Source organism: Antedon mediterranea, chromosome 5, assembly GCF_964355755.1.
Source record: "Antedon mediterranea chromosome 5, ecAntMedi1.1, whole genome shotgun sequence".
Taxonomy (NCBI): domain Eukaryota; kingdom Metazoa; phylum Echinodermata; class Crinoidea; order Comatulida; family Antedonidae; genus Antedon; species Antedon mediterranea.
Window position 1 is genome coordinate 14,911,696 of NC_092674.1, and position 20,651 is coordinate 14,932,346.

The window sequence follows — 20,651 nt, forward strand, 5'->3', positions numbered from 1 at the left end:
GCCATAATACGTGATTTTGGCCCTTTACCGGCAGAACCTCCCGTATGGGGTCACCGCCCGTGAGCGGCCACTTTTCCAGGTCCCGAGGGTGGCCACTTACGGGAGGTTCAACTGTATTTAAAAAAACCATTATCCTTAGTTACGCATAGAAACAGGTTCTAAGATAACATAAATAATACATTTTGACATAACTTGACCCAACAAATGACCCTTTCACAAGGTCAGACATTTTCTGGGATTCAGTAGATAAGTAAATTTGGGAAAAAGTAGTAAAGCTATGTAATCAATTGTTTGTAGTCATGAAACCTCATATTAAAAATATTGTACTGTACTTAGTTACGTATAGAAACAGTTGCTACAATACACTATAGGTAAAATGTTGATGTCATTTGACCTCAATATGTAAAATATTTTTTTTTTTTTCATGAAAACTCCATATTTAATTTTTTTTTAAATATCCTTAGTTATGTAAACAGGTTTAAGATAACACTAAAGGTCAATTTTTTACCTTTATTCAGATTTGTCAAGACTTTTTTTCTGAGATTATTAGGATTCAATATTTAAAGTAAATTTGGCAAAAAGTAGAAATGTAAAACTATGTAGAACAAATGTTTTGTATTTATGAAAAACCCTTTAATATTTTTTGAAATTTTCGCATATAAACAGTTACTATGGTAAAATGTTGACCTCATTTGACCTCAAAATGAATAAATTTACAAGGTCAAGTTTGTCATTAATAGAATGCAGTAGAAGTAAAATTGAGAACAATTACAAATGCAATCAATTCTTTGTATTTATAAAAACGCCATTTTTTACGTTTTTTTAAATTACTTTCCTTAGTTACACATAGAAATGGTTGCTAAGGTAACTATCTTGTAAATTTTGATCAAACATTAATAGTTGTAGTAAAGTGGGGACCTGTCCTGTTTCGCATTCTGACCCCTTTTGACCTCAAATTACCTATTTACAAGGTCAAATTTTTTGGGGGGTCTTTCTGTATCTCTTTACACAAAATAGATTTACAAATTTATAAAAACCATTGACGCCATTATTTCAAAGTTTAACATTATTTTCCATCAACTAAATATTTCAATGCAAAATACTGTTTTTCTGGCAATTAATTGAAATAAACCTGACAACACATTCTCCTATTTTATCTAAACTATTCGTATGACTCTAGTAGCATTATGACAAGCCACATATACATTTTATTATTGGATTAGCCATATTTAAATTGTGTTTCATGTGTTTTGTTTGTTGATATTTTGTTTGTATTTTTTTGTATTTTTCGTATTTTCCTGGCAACACAAAACCTATGTACGAAATTTACCCCAGTGTTTTTTTTTGTGATTATTGTTGACAAACCTATTGACTATCAAATTAAAAAACCTCATTGATTTAAAAACACCACTTTGGAAGTTATAGGTACGTTTATGAGGTATACTTTTATAAAAAAAATATTTTTTTAAAACACCCCTTTTTAAAAATAATGGTATCAACCAAACTCCATTTTGTAATTTTTTTTTTTAACATTAAATGAAACTCAATACATGTTGTTTACACTGCTAGAAACAAAAACTGTATACTGTAAGTATTTTTGGTTAAAATAAGTATACAAGTTTGTACTTTTTTACTATAGAAAATCTGTGAAAAATGGCAAAAACATCAAAATTTGGATAATTGACCGTTGTCATGGCAACGGAGGCTAAAAATTAAAATGAATGTTGTAGATATGCTTTTTATTGAAATGTCTATTCATGGTAAACATTTGAGAGAAATCCATTTTTTTACATCTGCCACCAAATCTTTGATTTTTACAGACAATGGCTCTTAAATAGGCTAGTTTGTCAGCATGTAGCATAGTCCTAGAGGTCTAATATATGCCTAAGGTAAGGGGCCTACAAGTTCTTGTAAAAAAAAAATGGATGGGAGGCGTAGGGCCTACCTTCGATTCGTCCAATGATTCCTCTCTGCTTTCCAAATCCTGGACATTTTGCAGTCGCCTTTTGTCCAACTTGATAATGATTACATATCGGTTCAACTATTGCTTTTTGCTTTAAAACATTGCCCGTAACAGGGACGTCATTAAACCAAATAATTAGGATTACTTTTCCAGTCATTTTGAATTAATTAATATTCGCGGTTTAAATTCAAACTACTGGTGGTTGTCGAGTCGTCGACTCGCAGAGGAATAATTATAATTAATTAATCAGAAATTAATTAATAATTGTTCCCCGGATGATGATGCCGGCACAACAAAATATTGATTTAAAATGTAATGTAAAATGACTTTATAGGTTTTGCAGTTTTTTGCAATTTAGGCCACACCTAAGAAAAATTCTTAAAATCATTACGATGTTATACAGAATGTGAAGAGCAACTATTTTACCGTCACTTTTTCATTCTGTACATCTTTGAATACGTAGTAAAAAGTTCAAAAACAATAGTAATTAACCGCGGAACAATAGGCCTATTGACAACAAATCATTAACATGTTAATGCAACAGGTTAAAATAGAACCTTACTGATTAAAAAAACGGCAAGTCTTTTGACGTTATGAGCGTATATGATGGCGTTTTTAAAGTAAAAACATTTTTTTACCGAAACTTCAATATTCAGCGACTTAACAGTTAGCAATTACAATAGTAAGTACACCTTTTCAGTATTTTTATCAAATCGTAAAACAAGAAATCAAACAAAAATTTGTTCAAGTTATAACATGAGGTATGTGCGCGCGCTAATCACAGAAGCGCGCATGCAGTAAAGGCGCACCGCTAATTAATAGGCGAACACAGTGGAGTTCTGTAGGCCTTAATAATAAATATGCATAGGCCTATGTGTATGCCTACTAAGTATTACTAACAAACAATTAGTAATTAGACCTAATAGGTTACGAGTGGAAAAAAGAATAGACCTAATTAATACTATAGGCCTATCACAACACTAGGACGATAATAATAATAATATAATCGGCGATACAATTATTGAAAGCAATTCTTTCTATTAAAAAAATAAATAATCACAGTTTTTTCATAAATAAATGAATGTAGTGTAGTGTAAAATATACTTTATTTCTTAGACAATTCAGTCTTCATACAACAAGTATATTAAATAATCTGTTTTAATGCAAGTGTCGGAATTTTGTGATTGTACTTTGATTTAGGAATGTCCGATACCAGAGAGAGTTCACTCCCCAGTAGTGACGGCGGACTCCGTACACCAGTAAAAGGACGGAAAAGACATTCAAGACACTACGGTTTCAATCCACGTAGGGCTCGATATGCTGTACGAAAGATGGCAAAAATGTCATCCGCATCTACTACAAATAAGGACTCAAATTTTCTATGATTCAGATTCTTCTCTTGACATCTCTTCTACTTCTAGTGATATCACCACTCCGAGTCTGTGTCACAGTGTGCCTATTACTAGCAGTGATAGTATTACTAGTACTACTGAGTCAGAATCTTCAGCTAATGAGACTTCCGACCATGAAGAAAGTACCTACATACCACATGAAGATCCAACACTATTTAACAGGCTTTTTGAAGGGTCGGGGCATACTTATATCAGCCTTTATACATCTATTCTGTTATTTGTTATTATTACTCACTCACACAAGCAGCATATTCAGATCTTCTATTCCTTATTTCAACAATTCTGCCTTCAAACTGCAATATCGTAACATCCCTTTACAAAACCAAAAAAATGATTAAACAACATACCGACTTCAAAGAGCCAAATGCACATTTTTATTGTGAAAGATGCTACGATGAGCTGGAGAGTAAGAACAGCGTGTGTATATCACAGTATTGATATATGCGATCAGCTAGGAAAACTGTTTAAAGGTATTAAACTATCCCTATTTTACCAATAATGTCAATCTTTATCATTTTTTTACTACCGTCCTCCATGGTTGTTGTTATTGTTAATTTTGCATTGTTTTGCTGGATTTTGTTTATTTTTTTATTTTGTTTTTTTGTATTGTAACGATTTTGATACCCCTCTTATTGTTATGGAATAGTCCTCTTAGGAGGCTTCTGATTGGTGGGTGGCTTTGTAATTTAAGGAGGAAGAAACCCACATGTGGGCAGTGGAGCTCCAACCTTGAACCGGAAGAGTCATAAGTTTTAAAAACTATCTGATCCAATCCATACTAGGAATTACTTTGTACCTGAAGTTACACGCAATTATTAGGTAGGGCATACGAATATCATTTCTATTGTGTACTGTATTATCAGTTGTAAAATAAATAAAACATCTCCTGAATTCGTAACGGATTGTAGTTTGTGCTTCTGTACGTGATATTACTTACTTATCGTCGTCGGAATAACACCGACGCCGAACCCGCATTTCAACGAGGCAGGGAAACGTTACAGTATTCTTAAACTATTATTATTTATACATAGACAAAACGTTCTGTGATACGGTTTTAGCCAACAACCATCACCACAATGATACCGAAACCGATACAATCAGTGACATATGTGACGGGTCTGAATACCATCGCATTGTGCCAAGTTCAATCAACACAAACAAAGAATTATTCGTAACTTTCACACTGAATACCGGTACGTACTGATATAATTTGTTAACTATTGATAATAGTTTTTAAACACATAACCTCAAAATACCGACATTATCGGTTTTACGTTTAACAATTTAAATTCTTCGTAGATGGTGTGTCAATATTTACCTCATCAAGGAAAACCCTGTGGCCTGTATACGTGGCTGTAAACGAACTTCCAGTCCAGCTCAGGTAGATGTGTGCAATAAATATTTTTTCATATACATACCTATGTTACAATTATATATTTCTATGCGTGCTTCCCTATGGACGGTATTCGATACGGTAAAGCGTATTATTATGCATTAAGTATATTATGTTTAAAAATTCATATTATTTAATTTTGTCAATTACTTCTTACTTGCTAGATTTTCCCGGAAATATCTATTGCCGTGCAGTATATATTGTCAAACGGAAAAAAAGAACATGCAAATGTATTTAGCTTGAATGATGGTAATTTTGCACGAATATTTTGTTTTATATTTGAAAGACCCTTTGTGATAATTATGATGCGCGTACGTAATTATGATTAACAAACTTAAGCTTTTAAGTGGACTTTAAAAATGGGCAATGTATAAGTTTGCGAAATACGTACGCTAGTTAAAAGTATTGTATATATCGTAATAAAAATATTTTGATTGTACAGGTGTTGTGATTACAACCTATTATGGAAAACGGTTGATCAAGGGGCGCTTGTTAGCTGTTTGCGTCGACCTCCCCGCCAGAGCTATTGTTTCGAATATGAAGCAATATAATGGCAAATCTGGGTGTAACATTTGCTACTCTGAAGGGCAGACAGACACGCCTCTGCACAGATTCTACCCGTTTACGACTGATATAGAACTGAGAACGAACGCATCATTTGTACAGAATGCTCGAACAGCATCCGTAGACATGCACAGATTATTTTATTTTTTACATTGCATTAGTAAACGATATAGCCGTAATAGACATAAGTGTATATACACTATTAGTAGTTTACCGATATCGAATATTTAATTTTGCTTAAACTCCAAATAGGTAAGAGGCATCAAAGGTGCATCGGCACTCATGGCCCTACCGTACGTTGACATGGCAACCATATTTCCCATAGACTGGATGCACTGCGTGTTGCTGGGAATAACAAAGCAACTTTTTAATTTGTGGGTCGGTAAAGATTCTAGATGGTCAATGCTCTGTCGGTGTAAATAAGCAGACTCGACAAAGTCAACTGATGATTTGGTGGCGGAGGTTATTCGCGACAAAATGGGTATCACTTTCAAGTCCGACGATATTGAAGTATCTCATCGAATCGGTCCTATTACTGACAAGCCTAGGCCAATAATTGTTCGGTTCAATTCAATCAGGACCCGTAACAATGTGTTTGCAGCCAAATCCAAACTGAAGGGTATGCCGGTTTATATGTCGGAAGACCTAACAAAAGTAAATTTCAATCTCTTTTGGAAGGTAAGACACCATGATGGAGTTCAACGTGCCTGGACTAACAGATGCAAGATATGGGCCCTGTGTAAAGGTGATTCTAGAGGAAAAGAATATTTTATCGGTCAAAAGGTAAGGCCCGTATATATACCGATAAGTATCATTAATAGTCGTACGCCAACGTAACTATGACGTTTATGCGCACACTATGATTAAGTTATAATATTAACATTATTGATGTTATAGATTGAACTTCTCAACTCTCGGTTGCTAAATATTAGAACACCGAAATTTGTTGTTCGTCACCAGCGTGGTATAAATGAAGGCCAGCATTGGAAAGGTAGGTCAAAGGATTCAATATATATATTTTTATTTTTTTTTACTTTAACGTTTTTTTTTAGGTTTTCGCTTTTTTTTTGTATCTCCATTGAGATCCAGCCACTGATACCCACATCATTTGTTTGGAATGCCGTGAATGGCTCATTCATTTTTCGGTGCCTGTCCTGAGTGGTATTTTAAACCAAGAAGCATACGTACACTACTGCCTATTAGTTTAAGCAATTAGTATCCTTGCAAAAGAAGAAATTACTCGAGCAGACCTGGAGTATGCTGACCAATTATTATTAACTGGTTTTTGTAGGATTTTTCTGACAATTTATGGTAAGCTTATTTTTAAACTATGTTTGAGCAAAGATCAATCAAAGATATACTTTAATAGAGATATATCTTTATTATCTTGGAGTCAGGATTAAAACGTAGGCTATGAATTGAAATATAGGCTAACTCAGGCGCCGTGTAAACCAAAACACTATATAATTACGCTGTACTTTTTTTTAAGGTCGCACAAAACAGACGATGAACATCCACCAACTCAGACACTTGGTCAATGCATGTAGGCTCTTCGGTCCACTTTTCGCATTTTCATGTTTTGGTTTCGAGTCCATGAATTCTTTTGTCAAGAACATGGTTCATGGCTCGAGTTTCGTCAATGAGCAGGTACGTCTTATAATTATTGATAACTTTCTCATAAGCGTTCGTTTCATCATGAATTCAATAAGCATGTTTTTATGTTTTTAAAGATCACATTTGCTGTCGGAATGACAAAGGCCTTGCCTGCGTTAATTCAGAAAATAAGGGTGAACTCACCACAGAAATTGGAGCAACTGTTAAATAAACTAACAGTGAAATACATGCGGTAAGTTCGATTCTTTTACTACGCATGGAACATTCATGGCAATTTTTTAAACGCTTAAAATTGCCTGAAAGGTACTCTAATTTCATCGAAAATAAATTTTGACAATTTTGAAAATTTTAAGCGCGCGTACGCAAGCGTTATATGCGCTACGCACCTAATTGTATTGCCAAATGATGAAATATGACCTAACATTTATGAGTACCAAATTTTGTTTAATTGTGATTCATGCTTGTGAAGATATGATTACAAACGTGACTTCGTTAAATTTTATTTTTAATTGCGCATCGTGAAAACATAACCACATCCTGGCCATAAGGAATATACTCTGAAAAATTGACTTAGCTAGATGAAACTGATATCAAGATAATTGACGGACAAAATATTGCTAAGGAAAGAATAACTAAATAAATAAATAAAGATTGTGACAGAATCAAGAGGTTATATGCATGATAATTAGGCCTAGCTAGGGGTGGCCCAGTATTATTGTGTAGTGGATCTAATTTGATGGTACGTCCATCTTGGGGGGAAAAAACATTTGCATTTTATTCAATGTGGTAATGCATGCAAACTTTGGCAAGTAGCCTCAGGCAAGGACAGAATGGACCAACCTGATGCTTTATGTTGTTACTAAACGAAGGAGAATTCTGCGATTACATGTAACAATTACACAAACTGCACGATCCGGCCATGTCCTTCCTAAAATCTGCATTATTTGTAAAGCAAATAAATACATTTCTTGTCGTGGAAAGCGATCAATTGAAAGGTGCGAACTAATAGATGGTGGCAAACTGATAACAGTTGCCCGAATGAAAAATGATGACAACATACTGACACATATTGAAAACCATGATTGTGTGGCAATAGAAGCTTCCTACCATGCTACATGTTATAAAAGTTACATAAGATTCATGTCAAAATCGCTTGTAGAAGATAAAACTACTATCCTACTGTCTTAGACCAAACAAACAAAGCCAAATTATTACATCGTATTGAATCTATGCCTAAAATTTCACCACACGTTGACATATACAACAAGTAAGTATATTTTACCCAAGTATCAGCATAAAAGAGCAGCCACTGGCTCACAAAAAATTAAAATATCAAAAGCCGAACAGCAAATTCCAAAACAGTGGAAACAATTTTTATCTGATAGCTTCAACAAGGAACAGCTAATCAAGTTCTTCTTTCAGATATGGAGCATGTGTGAAGCAGATCACCTCAAAGGAATAAATGTATTCATAACTCATGGTACATTATGCCATTCTATTTCAGAATCAAATGGAAAAGTTCTAATTAATTCTATTGAGGCATTACACTCTAATCAAGAAGAGGAAGACTTTTTTTGGTGGATTTATAGACCCCAAATGACACAAATCAGTTAAGAAACACAAATTTTTTTTTCCCAGATTGGCCCTTTTTAGACTTAAAATAGGGATACTATAGAATTAATTTCCGGGTTCACTGTGATTCAACGGGTTCACATTGCAACTTCCTGGTTTTAACTAAGTTAGCCGTTGGTGGCGATAGCTATCTTAGTTTTTTGTTTATTGTCGGACCACGCAGTAGCAAAAATAAAAATTATACTGCAAATTAATAAAGATCAAATAATTTCAATTAAATATACGCCATAAAGCAGGGGAATAGTATATAAAATTACATAGGGAGAACTGATAAGACCTTTGTTTGAAATCGAGTGAAACCCCGATACGCGTGTTATTGAGTAAGCTGGCAGGACAGTACACAATTTGGTTGCTGGATGGAACAAAATATCGCGCGTCTTGACCCAATTTTGAATGATTCGTACAAAGGGACACTACCCAAGTGCATACATATTGTTTAGTAGTCTGACAGACAGGTTAATGGAACGTCGCAGTTTTCTTGGCGCTGAAGCTACGAAGTGAACGCGAACGATTTTTACTGTATATTATAGTCCCCGACAAAAATTACCCACGTTCCCCTACAGGGGACTAGGTTCCCCGGCGAGGGGGCTAGAGCCACCACCATATCCCCAGACCACCACCCGCTGGCGCCACCACTGAATTTGACAATCAATTCCTAGGCCTGGAGTTTAGGCCAGCATATTAGGCACACTCTAAATGTGTAGTTACGCAGACCGTTCGGCAAGAGAGGTGTACATTCGGGCGGTTTATTCAATTTTTTTACCATCACCTTTTTACCAAACCTAAACCTATTTAATTATATAATATTGATTTATCACATAGTAAATATAGTATTACTTTGTACTTAAAACTTCTGTATATATAGTCGGTGATATAAAATTTTATATTTCACCCTAAATCATAGGTAGAATGATTACTTTAACATGTATGAATATGCTAATCAAAATTTTTATGTAGGATATTTACATTCGCCTGGTTTCTACAATCATTGTTTATACAGTGTCATCTGCTAACACTCTCCTCCGTCTGGATCCTGGATTTAAAAGTTCACAGAGAAGATTACATTCTTGAAAACAACATAGAATACCTTCCAACAATCAATAACAAACAGCAAACAGATATGTCAACCATGTATCAGATCAGAACCCATTCGATCATTCATGAAGTTGCCAAAAGCATTGTAGATGTGTTTGAACAGGCTTAATTTGTTGGGAATTATTGGTAAATGATTTGGGTAGGCTTAAGAGAAATGGGTATTGAAGCAGTTGAACTTGGATCGATGTCTGGAGTTTTAGAAGGAAAGAGATACAACAGAGCGGTGAGAATGAATTAATTGGTGTATGAGGCTATGAGTTGCATTGCATGAGACATTTGTATTAAAAGAGTGAAAGAAACTGAGGAGTGTTTCAAGAAACTCATAGAAACTTATCTAATGATAAGGGAAGGCAACTGAAACCTGCATCTAGTTTCCATCAAAGCAATGATCCGTTGCTGTTTTGCATACGATCACCAAAATTATGCTATATACTTATCTGTGTATTATCAAGACATGACACTTCTTCCTATTGAACATGCTGAAATTGATGAATATATGAAGAATGGTGGGTTCAGTGTTCAGATGTCCATGACCTGTACCTTTGGCAGAATTCCAGTCAAACAGACTGTTGCGGAAACCGTCAACAAGGACACACAACATCAGGTGGGACAAGAAGTTTCAGCTTGAAGCCTATGGCTATTGAAAAAATTATATTACAGCTTAATACCTAGCTGAAAATCCTTTGCAACATTAGGGAGATGGTTTCATAAAATTCACTTGCATTTGCCAAGGATCGAGAAAGATGACCGATGTGTACAATCTATTGCAGAGCTTGTGTCATGTAGTTGGATCAACCCTTTTCAACTGGGAGGTGATAAACTGGTATAGTGGCAACCGAAACCATTAGAAAAGAAAATAGCAGGTGCATTCAATATTGGTCTTAAAGCCTATGAAGCATTTAAAGGTAGACTGTCTAATCCAGATAGTAAAAAAATCAGAGAAAATAATACGGAGAGACAGAAATTTGCACACATGATCCTCATTGCAGGAAATAGAAAATGGAAGATGTACTTCAGCATCCACTAGGACCACTACCCTGGTCCATTGTGACAAGTGATGGTATCATTTGAAAAACCAACAAAGCTGTATTAGGAAAATTGTGGCAAAAATTGAAGCTGCCGAAAATATTCCACAACCACACACATCTCTCATTGATAGAATTGCGGTTGTTCAAAAAATGAACTGTGACAACAAAACATTCGCTGAGATAGCAGTAGCAGTTCTTAAGAAAGATGTTAGAGTGGGAGGAGAAAGTGAGAGTATAGATGTTGTCTTCATATCTACAGAGATTCAATCAAGAACACTGAACGAACAATTCTTGGACAGTCGGGCAAAATGCTCATTTAGCTGTTAAAACTCTGTTTTTTAAGTGCGCAGCTCATGCTTACGGTGAATTCCGGTTCGCTGTTTACATTCGCAGCAGATATTTGCAAGGGAGACCTCATACAAATAAATTACTATGTCCATTTAATACAGCAGATAATATATCCACTCAAAAAAGGTCAGAGATAACAAATTCACAATGGCTTTCTTCAACTCTTCTTTTGATATGCTATCCTATCCTTGATTTGTGAAATATTTCTTCTAGGTATTCTATGAATTTCCTGAGTGGGAAACCCCAAAACACAGGGGGGGGGGGGAGCCACAGGGGCATTAATATGCGCTAGCGTATCTCTTCGCGTTAAATCTGTTCATTTTTCAAATGCGCGTACACCACACGCTCCTATTCTAAAACCTTTATTAAAGCATGTGATGTATCATTCAAAACAATTGCGTTAAAGACCGAACACAAAGAAAAAAAAAAAAAATCATATTTTTTTAGTCTCCTATTAAATTCTTAAAATTTATATGGAAATTGTCAAGATTTATGTGCCGGTAAAGTGAATCAAATGACCTAAACTGCTCTAAAAGGCAAAAAGCCACAGCATTTTGGTGGCCCCCCTAAATATGTTCTAGATTCGCCCCTGAAACATACTGCATGCATATAATCAATGCTACACCCTTGAACTTGATTGTATGCAAGTACGAAAACCAATTTGGACCTTTCACTCCTTTTATTGGATTGATGCCCTGATTGCATCTGCTTTGCAACTGTTCATCGGTCCTTACAAGGCCTTTCGAGTTATTTGTCATAAATGGGTACACAGTTTCTGTCTAGAATGTCTCACCAGTTTGCAGACACCCATTTGACCCATTGAATTGTACAGAATTCAAAACTAGTGCCTTTGCAGGTAAATTTGTTTCATGGTTTTTCACAAGCGCCTTGAGCACTTTTGTGGATATGTGCGCTGTATAAATCTTATTATTATTATTATTATTATTAAATCTGCTGTCCCAGCTATAAGAAATACATATATAAAAAAGTAGGTTGTAAAAAGCTCCACATACATGGTTTTGAATAGCCAAACCATATTCCCCCAAATAGCATGTTCTCCCTTCGTATTCGCTCATTATATGGCAGTTCATTGATTATGAAGTATAGTGGCCAAATACTAAATTTTGACGATATAAATATTGGACAACCATCCGTGTTCCATGTCAAAGACAAATTATAATTTTTCGACAGGGGTCCTCCATTATATATATGTTTAAGTACTGGTAACTGTGATGTTGAGTTGTATTTAGGCTATAGCGCCATCTATAGACGAATGTCAAATAAATAGGTTGTTGGCCTAGCGATGTAAATCGTGTACATGTGCGTATTTATTGTTGTACTAAAACATCATTATAAAGCCTTCCAGCGTCCAGTGAGAGACGTTCACATGGTGTCAGAAGTGTTAAAGATCTTCATAGAAGACGAACAAGATATTGCTGAAGCTTCGCAAGGCGAAGTGACGAGATAAGTTGTTTATTTGTATATTCTGGTATCAATTGAATACAGTCAAGTCCTCTGTAACGGTTCGAGCATGGCTCAACGCGGCGGACAACAACAACAGCAACAGGCCTCGTCATCGGAGCAGCCTAGAAGGGCAGGAACGGCGTATAAGGCAAACGTACCTGTGCCAAATAAATTAGAGTTACATACGGAGAGCTCCGAAATAGCTTGGAGAAAATTTAAAAGGCAGTGGGACAATTACGAAATTGCTTCTAGACTTAAAGATGAGTCAAATGCATACAGAGGGGCCGTATTATTAGCGTGTATAGGCGAGGATGGTTTTGAGACATATGACGGACTTCACTTTGCAGAACATGAAGACAGACATGACATTGATGTCATACTCAGAAAATTCAAAGATTACTGCATAGGTGACACAAATGAAATCTACGAAACGTTCAAGTTCAACCAGCGGGCTCAACAGACGGCTGAAGGTATAGATGCCTATGTAACTGCACTACGTAAGCTTGCCAAAACATGTAACTTTGTAAATAATGATAGAATGTTACGTGATAGAATAGTTAGTGGTGTCAAGGATGAGAAAATCCGACAGAAATTATTAGCACAAAAAAACCTAACATTACAAACCTGTATCGATACATGCAGAGCACATGAGGCATCGCATTCTCAAGCAAGAGCGATGACCAGCCAGGCATCAGTGTCGGTGGTGCAGCAGCAAAAGAAGAATAGTGATCCAAAGAAACGGTGTTACAGGTGTGATAGACAGCACAGTAAAAGTGAGATTTGTCCAGCCAAGTCGGCAAGTTGTCGAAAATGCACAAAAGTGGGACATTTTGCTGTAGTGTGCAGAAGTTCACATCCAAGTACCAGTAGTAAAAATGAAACACCAAAAAAATATGGTAGACAAAAGAAAAGCTCACTGCATCTATTACAGGAGGAAGAGCAACCTTCTGTTAATCAACCTCTTGCTGATCAATTCCTTGGGGCTGTGACACAAGAGAAGAGTGTGACTGATCCATGGTGCGTTGAAATAGAAATGGAAGACCAGCTAATGAATTTTAAAATAGACACGGGAGCTGATGTAACTGTCATAGACACTGCAAACATACCGAAAGGGAAATATCCCCTTTGCAAAGCTGATCGAAAGTTATATGGTCCGGGTAGAAACTTAATCCCAGTACTTGGAAAGTTCACAGCTAAGTTGAAACTCAAACAACAAAATACTGAGAGTATACAGGAGGTATACGTTGTAGAAAAACTGGAACAATCTTTGCTAGGGAGACCGGCTATTGAAGCCATGAAGTTAATTTATAAGGTTAATACTGTCAATGTAATATCAGACAAGTACTACAGACAGAATCATCCTAAGTTGTTCAAAGGATTGGGTAAACTGAAGGATACTTATAAAATCAGGCTGAGTCAAGACGCAAAGCCATTTGCCGTTTGTGCACCAAGAAGGGTACCAATACCACTGCAACAAAAGGTAGAAAAGGAACTACATCGATTGCAGAATTTAGACGTCATTAGACCGGTCACAACACCAACAGATTGGTGTGCACCAATTGTGGTAGTTCCAAAGCCAAGAAATGACACAGTCAGACTTTGTGTTGACCTAACCAAACTAAACGAGAGTGTGAAAAGGGAAAATTACCCTCTGCCGTCAACTGATCAATTGTTAGCCCAGTTGAAGGGTGCGAAGTTTTTTACCAAGCTCGATTGTAATAGTGGGTTTTACCAGGTCCCATTAGACGCAGAGTCACAAGAGTTGACTACATTTATTACGCCATTCGGGCGTTTTTGTTTTAAAAGATTACCTTTTGGAATTTCGTCGGGTCCAGAAATTTTTCACCGAATCATGGCACAGATGCTATCAGGGATTCCGGGTGTGATTTGTGACATCGACGATGTTTTGATATCAGGTCAAAGTGAACAGGAACATGATGACAGAGTACACAAGGTTCTACTAAAAATGGAATCGGCTGGAATCACGCTGAATGAAAAATGTGAATTCAAACTCACGAGTATTAAGTTTTTAGGTCATGTTCTGTCAGCACAGGGAGTACAGATGGATCCTAACAAGGTGGAAGCTATACAAAAATTCCCAAGACCAACCAATGTCCCAGAACTACGTAGATTAATGGGATTGGTTAATTTTGTTAGGAAATTCTCCCCAGATCTAGCAGATGAAACAAAGCCGATGCGTGATCTACTTAAGAAAGAGACAAAGTGGATGTGGGACGTGATGCAGGAGCAAGCTTTTACTAAACTGAAAAAGAAGCTGTGCTCACCACCAGTACTAGCTCACTATAGTCCACATCTACCTACTAAAGTTTCTGCTGATGCATCATCATATGGACTTGGGGCAGTGTTGCTGCAAGAAACAGAGAGGTGCTGGCGACCAGTCTTTTATGCTTCGAGATCGATGACCACAACAGAGCAGCGATATGCACAAGTTGAAAAAGAAGCTTTGGCTGCTACTTGGGCTTGTGAAAAATTTGCAGATTTCTTAGTTGGCTTACCAACGTTCACTATAGAAACAGATCATCGCCCATTACTTGCACTTTTGAAGACAAAGGCTATTGATGAGCTTACACCGAGAATCCAAAGATTTCGTATGAGATTAATGAGATATACATATCAGATGAAATACACAGCTGGAAAAGACTTGACTACAGCTGATGCGCTTTCTCGAGCTCCAGTGGGACTTCCAGATGAAAGTGAAGTTGAGTTGGCGGAGTCGACAGCTGCATTTGTGCATGAAGTAGTTGATGCATTACCAGCAACAACACAGAAATTAAACAAGATTAAAGAGGCACAAATGGCTGATCCCGAATGCACACAGGTGATAAAATTTACCAAGGAGGGATGGCCTAGGCAAGGAAGAATCGACTCCAATCTTATTCCGTACTATCAAATCCGAGATGACCTTACAGTATTAGATGGATTGTTAATGTTTGGCACCAGACTTGTAATCCCGGATCCTCTAAGAGGTGACATCTTAAGTCGTATACATGCAGGACATCAAGGGATCGTAAAATGCAGAGCTCTAGCTAAAATATCGGTTTGGTGGCCAGGGATTAGTAAGACAATCCAGAATCTAGTAGACAAGTGTACAGTATGTGAAAAAGAAAAACGACAGCGACCAGAACCGTTGCAGCCAAGTAAAGTTCCAGAATACCCATGGCAGCATTTGGCTATGGATCTTTTTGAGTGGAATGGACGTAATTACTTGCTTGTCGTAGACTATTTTTCTAGATTTATAGAAATTGCATACCTTAAGTCATCCACCTCATCAGAAACAGTTATTGAACATTTAAAGAGCATATTTGCTAGACATGGAGTGCCAGAAAAGGTTAGATCAGACAATGGCCCTCAATTTTCATCATATATTTTTGCTCGATTTGCAGACAATTATGGATTTTACCATGAATGTAGCAGTCCATACTTCCCACAAAGTAATGGAGAAGCCGAAAGGGGGGTTCAGACAATCAAGAATCAGGATTTAGTCCAGCTGAGATGTTAATGGGAAGGAAAATACGAACAAGACTTCCTATTGTGACCAACAGCTTGACACCAGACTGGCCTCAATTCGACAAAATGATTGCAACAGACCAATCAAGAAAAGAGAAAATGAAAATGTCATTTGAAAAAAAAGCATAGAGCAAAAGAACTATCAAACTTACCTGTGGGAGAGAAAGTGTGGATAACACACCCAATGGAACGAAGTGGTACCGTACATCGTAGAGTTGCACCAAGATCATATGAGATCCAAACTTCAACAGGAGTTACAAGGCGAAATCGAAAACACCTTAGTAGACGGTCAGAGTTGTATCCTCCGAGGATGCATCCAATACGGGAGGGATCGACCTTGCCCCCGGTGGCAGGTCAAAATAACAATGATTTTGATTGCTTTACAGATACTGGTACTGAACAGATAGAAGGTCCTCAACTTAACCACAATCAACAATATAAGACTAGAAGTGGGCGACTAATCAAGCCCCCAGAAAAATTGGATTTGTAAATTATGCAACAATGATTAAACTTAAATTGTTAACTACGAAAAATCAGATGACTTGTTTATAATGCATATAACGGATGTATGACGTTAATTGTTGAGTTGGTGTTATAATTTTAAAAGGACAAAAGAAGACGCATGTTTGGTGTTTAAACTTCTATAAGCATATTTATTTAAAACCTTGTTGTACAAGTTCCTCCAGAGAAAGGGAGATGTGATGTTGAGTTGTATTTAGGCTATAGCGCCATCTATAGACGAATGTCAAATAAATTAGGTTGTTGGCCTAGCGATGTAAAACGTGTACATGTGCGTATTTATTGTTGTACTAAAACATCATTATAAAGCCTTCCAGCGTCCAGTGAGAGACGTTCACAGTAACCATCATAAATATCATCAATATTAGTTTTCACGCTGCTGCTCTAGCCCGCTATGTCCCATTAGGACTACTCAATCAGAAGCTAAAGCAAGCAGCAGTTATAGTTCTAAGGACAGACAGTTTTGTGAAAATGGAAACTCCACTATGATTTATTGATTCCAACTGCTACAGTAGACCCAAAAAACGGCTGGGAAAGAGTCTATTAGGACAAATCCCTATATTCACTGTCAGTGTCAGATATTCATTGAATTATTATCGAAACAGTCCATTAAAGTTTGTGTTTGTAATAGGATACTTCACAATTGAAATATCTAGGGTGATGAAGTGACCCCCAGATTTGACCTTGGCAATAAAATTAACTAAAGTGACAGAAATTGAGTATTCACTTCTGTAACAAAAAAGTAATATTTATTCACATATAAAAAATGAAAAGAAACCCAAAAACCATTGTCTGACAGACAATTTAAGTATTTGTTGCTTTAAATTAAATTTTTTCAGGTAAAATAACTATCTATTATGTGACAATAAAATGACACATTCAAAAACATTTGAAATAAAAAATATTTTTCAATAAGCGAGCAGCGTTTTTTGTAAGAAATATTTCTTGTTTAGTTTTAGAATGCTTAAAACGGTATTGTATTTTATTTATAAAACCATCTTTTGCAAAAAATTAGGAATTTGAGGAATAATTGGCATTTCAAAAAATATAAAGTTGCGTCCTTAGCCTCGAGGTCAGATGCACATTGGAATCTTAAATTGACTAAAAAACTTACAGAATTTGTACAACTATTGCATAGAAAGTGTTCCCTCCCATGTGATGTAATTGGGCATCACATATATGAAAACGAGTAACAAAGTCATGAGAATTAGGATCATGCAAAATTGGGTTATTGTACAAACCTGCAAAATCAAATTATTATTATTTATTTTACTCGGACATAATGCAGTGTTGTAATTATTTGAAAAAACTTAACCAAAAACAATTCCGGAAAAATAACTGAAATGCATTTTTTTATTTTTTATTTTCTTACTGCTTTTGGATGCACCTTCCATTTGATCGAGTGCCACTGTTGTAAAAGGGTAATCTCCAAATAAATTATTATTAAATAATCAACTGTTATAAAATAGAACTTTGGTACTAAAGTTAACATATATTTTATTTATAGTCATTTATAAATTAGTAATGATTGTTTTTAATAAACTATATACCTACCAATTTGCGATCTGGTATGGTAAATCGTCTGCTCCACAATTGAGTATTTGTCCTAATGTTATTTAATTCCAGTTGTAGATCCTTCACAATACCTATAGGCAACTTGACTGGCATACAGTGATCAAATGCTATGTTCATCTGCATTTAGGAGCAAACATTTCACAGTTAGTAAACTGAAAAGCATTTTATTAGTCTATTATAATTTCATTATGGAAAGTAATCAGTTTACCTTGCAACGTTTATAAACATGATTGCTTTTCCATGATATTCTTGCCTGACTTTTTTTGCTTCTTTAACACATTGTCCATCGCTGTAGTGGCCCAGCACCAACCTTAAAATCATCTTTTTTTATTGAAATTTAACAAACTGTCAACAATGCATGTCGAATTTATTAAATTAAAATAATTTTTATTAAAAATGCCGTAATTACTATAAGCGAGATAGTACGAGAGTGTGCAAATTGAATCATTATTCATTGCTTATTAGTTTATTTGTATTACTTACAAGTTCTCTAATTGTTTGCAATGTTGTTGTCATGCTGTTGTCTTCCATGCTAGAAACTTCACTCTGCAGCTTGCTTATTTTTGCTCTGCATGCTTTAGAGCCGTTTTCTTCGCAATTGTGATTTCAAAGTTGTTTAGGTCCTCTGATGGATTTATATTAAGTCTTACAACTTCTTGAACACTCCAAGAGATGCAAAGAATTGAAACCTGTAAAACAATTTGATTAAAATGGATTATAATAATGCATTACAGTTAAAATTCCTTGTATTGCATAGTTTTTTGTAATATTTTATTCATAAAAATATAAAATACAATAGTACAAAATAGTATAAAATAATCGCAAGGCTTCCTGTTTAAATATCTTGTTGATATCACTATATGTTTATTCCAGGTTATAACCTCCCTTCAAGATATACATTTTTTATACTCAGTGCGAGGTTTCGAAACATAAGGTTTGTATCATTATGTCTAAAGTTATATTTGAAATTATTTTGTTTAACCAGATTTGATAGATATGTGGGTGCACGCCCCTTCATATCTTAATATTAACATTCATACTCATCTTTAATTGAGAGGGTAAGCCAATTTACTCACTGAAGTGCATCTTTACTTGGTGTGTCCCAAGATAGGCCAAATATGATTCGGGCTGTTCTATTTTGTACAGTTTGTACGCTTTTTAAAAAGCTTGAGCCACAATTACACTACAATAAGTTAATATAATAGAATTTGCAATATTTCTTTTCTAATATATTATTTTGAAAAATGTGTCTACATCGTTTCATATAGTTTTATTTACATGGTCAATATCAATGTTTACCATTGACTCTCGAACTATATTTCTTGATGTCTTTGCTAGTTTCTTTATGAGAGCCATGTGCTTGTAGTCTTCCCAGAGTGACATCATGTTTCTCTCTTCCTTGCTAATGCCCCTGTTCATGACGTCTTTGGTGGTGTGGCTCAACATACAACCATATAGAAATAAATTCAATAGAGAAAAATCTATATTACTGTAGGAACACTATTTTAATTTACACCCTATGTAACATGTATATATTTAACTTTATTTTTATTTTATTTTTAAAACTCAGAAACACTTAAATGACGACGAAACAGATAAAGATTGGAATTAAAAATGTCAATATGGGGATGGGCCTGGACTAAACTATTATAATATAAACTTAATCTACTGATGTAACCATTTTTTAGAACATTGACTCTACAAAAGGGAACACAAAGGATATTGTTGTTTCTTAAGTTATGGGCGGGAATATTTATTTTTACTTACCATTAGGTGAAAGAAGGCCATATATCCGCACAAAGAAATCATAGTCTCCGAAAAAAAAGAGTCTGATATTGTACCTCTATGATGAATAATAAATAATAAATAAAAAAGAGAATACAAAAGATTGTATGATACTTACGACTGGCGCTTCTCTTTCTTCAAACCCATTTAAAATTAAGTAAGTTCAAAGCCCAACCATTAAATCCCGGTGATGTCCTTGCATGAACGGATAATTGAATTTGGGGAGTATTCGAGATTCTATAGATTAATGTCATGGATCAGTTGTTGTTCGTGTGCGTTCTGCGTATATTTGAATATAAGTGTCTTGCTGCTAGTTGTTTTGCGAGCATTGTGTTTGGCGCATTTGCATATAGGTAAATGTTTTGTTTAACTATCTGGTTTTTCTGTCTGCGTGTCAGAAAGCTTTTGTTGCAAACACAGGAAGATGTGATTTTCATTAACAAGTTGTATATATATTATTATGCCGCTGTTAAAGTTACCATTGTAAGTAGTAAAACAAATTATATTACATGATTGATAGACGGATCCTTGCCTGTTAATTGGATTATACGAAATTGCATGCGTACAACTTAAAACAAATAATGTTCCCAAATCTTTACTTCAATTTATAGAGAAATGGTTGTACGATGTTTCGTTCTTAGTTAGTAAATACATCATTCAAGTTGATTCAGGTATTAATCATTTGTAATTACTGAAATTATCTTAGAAAATAAAGAGAACGAAGGAAATAT

General features: G+C 35.4%; 2 long non-coding RNA genes across 2 annotated transcripts in view; one reads left to right on the top strand and one right to left on the bottom strand.

Moving 5' to 3' along the window:
- LOC140049363 (uncharacterized) overlaps positions 1–20,651 on the top strand; it is a 423,758-nt gene that overhangs the window by 204,490 nt on the left and 198,617 nt on the right. The window lies entirely within an intron of this gene.
- LOC140049362 (uncharacterized) overlaps positions 1–20,651 on the bottom strand; it is a 250,627-nt gene that overhangs the window by 25,196 nt on the left and 204,780 nt on the right. The gene's annotated exons all lie outside the window — the stretch shown is intronic.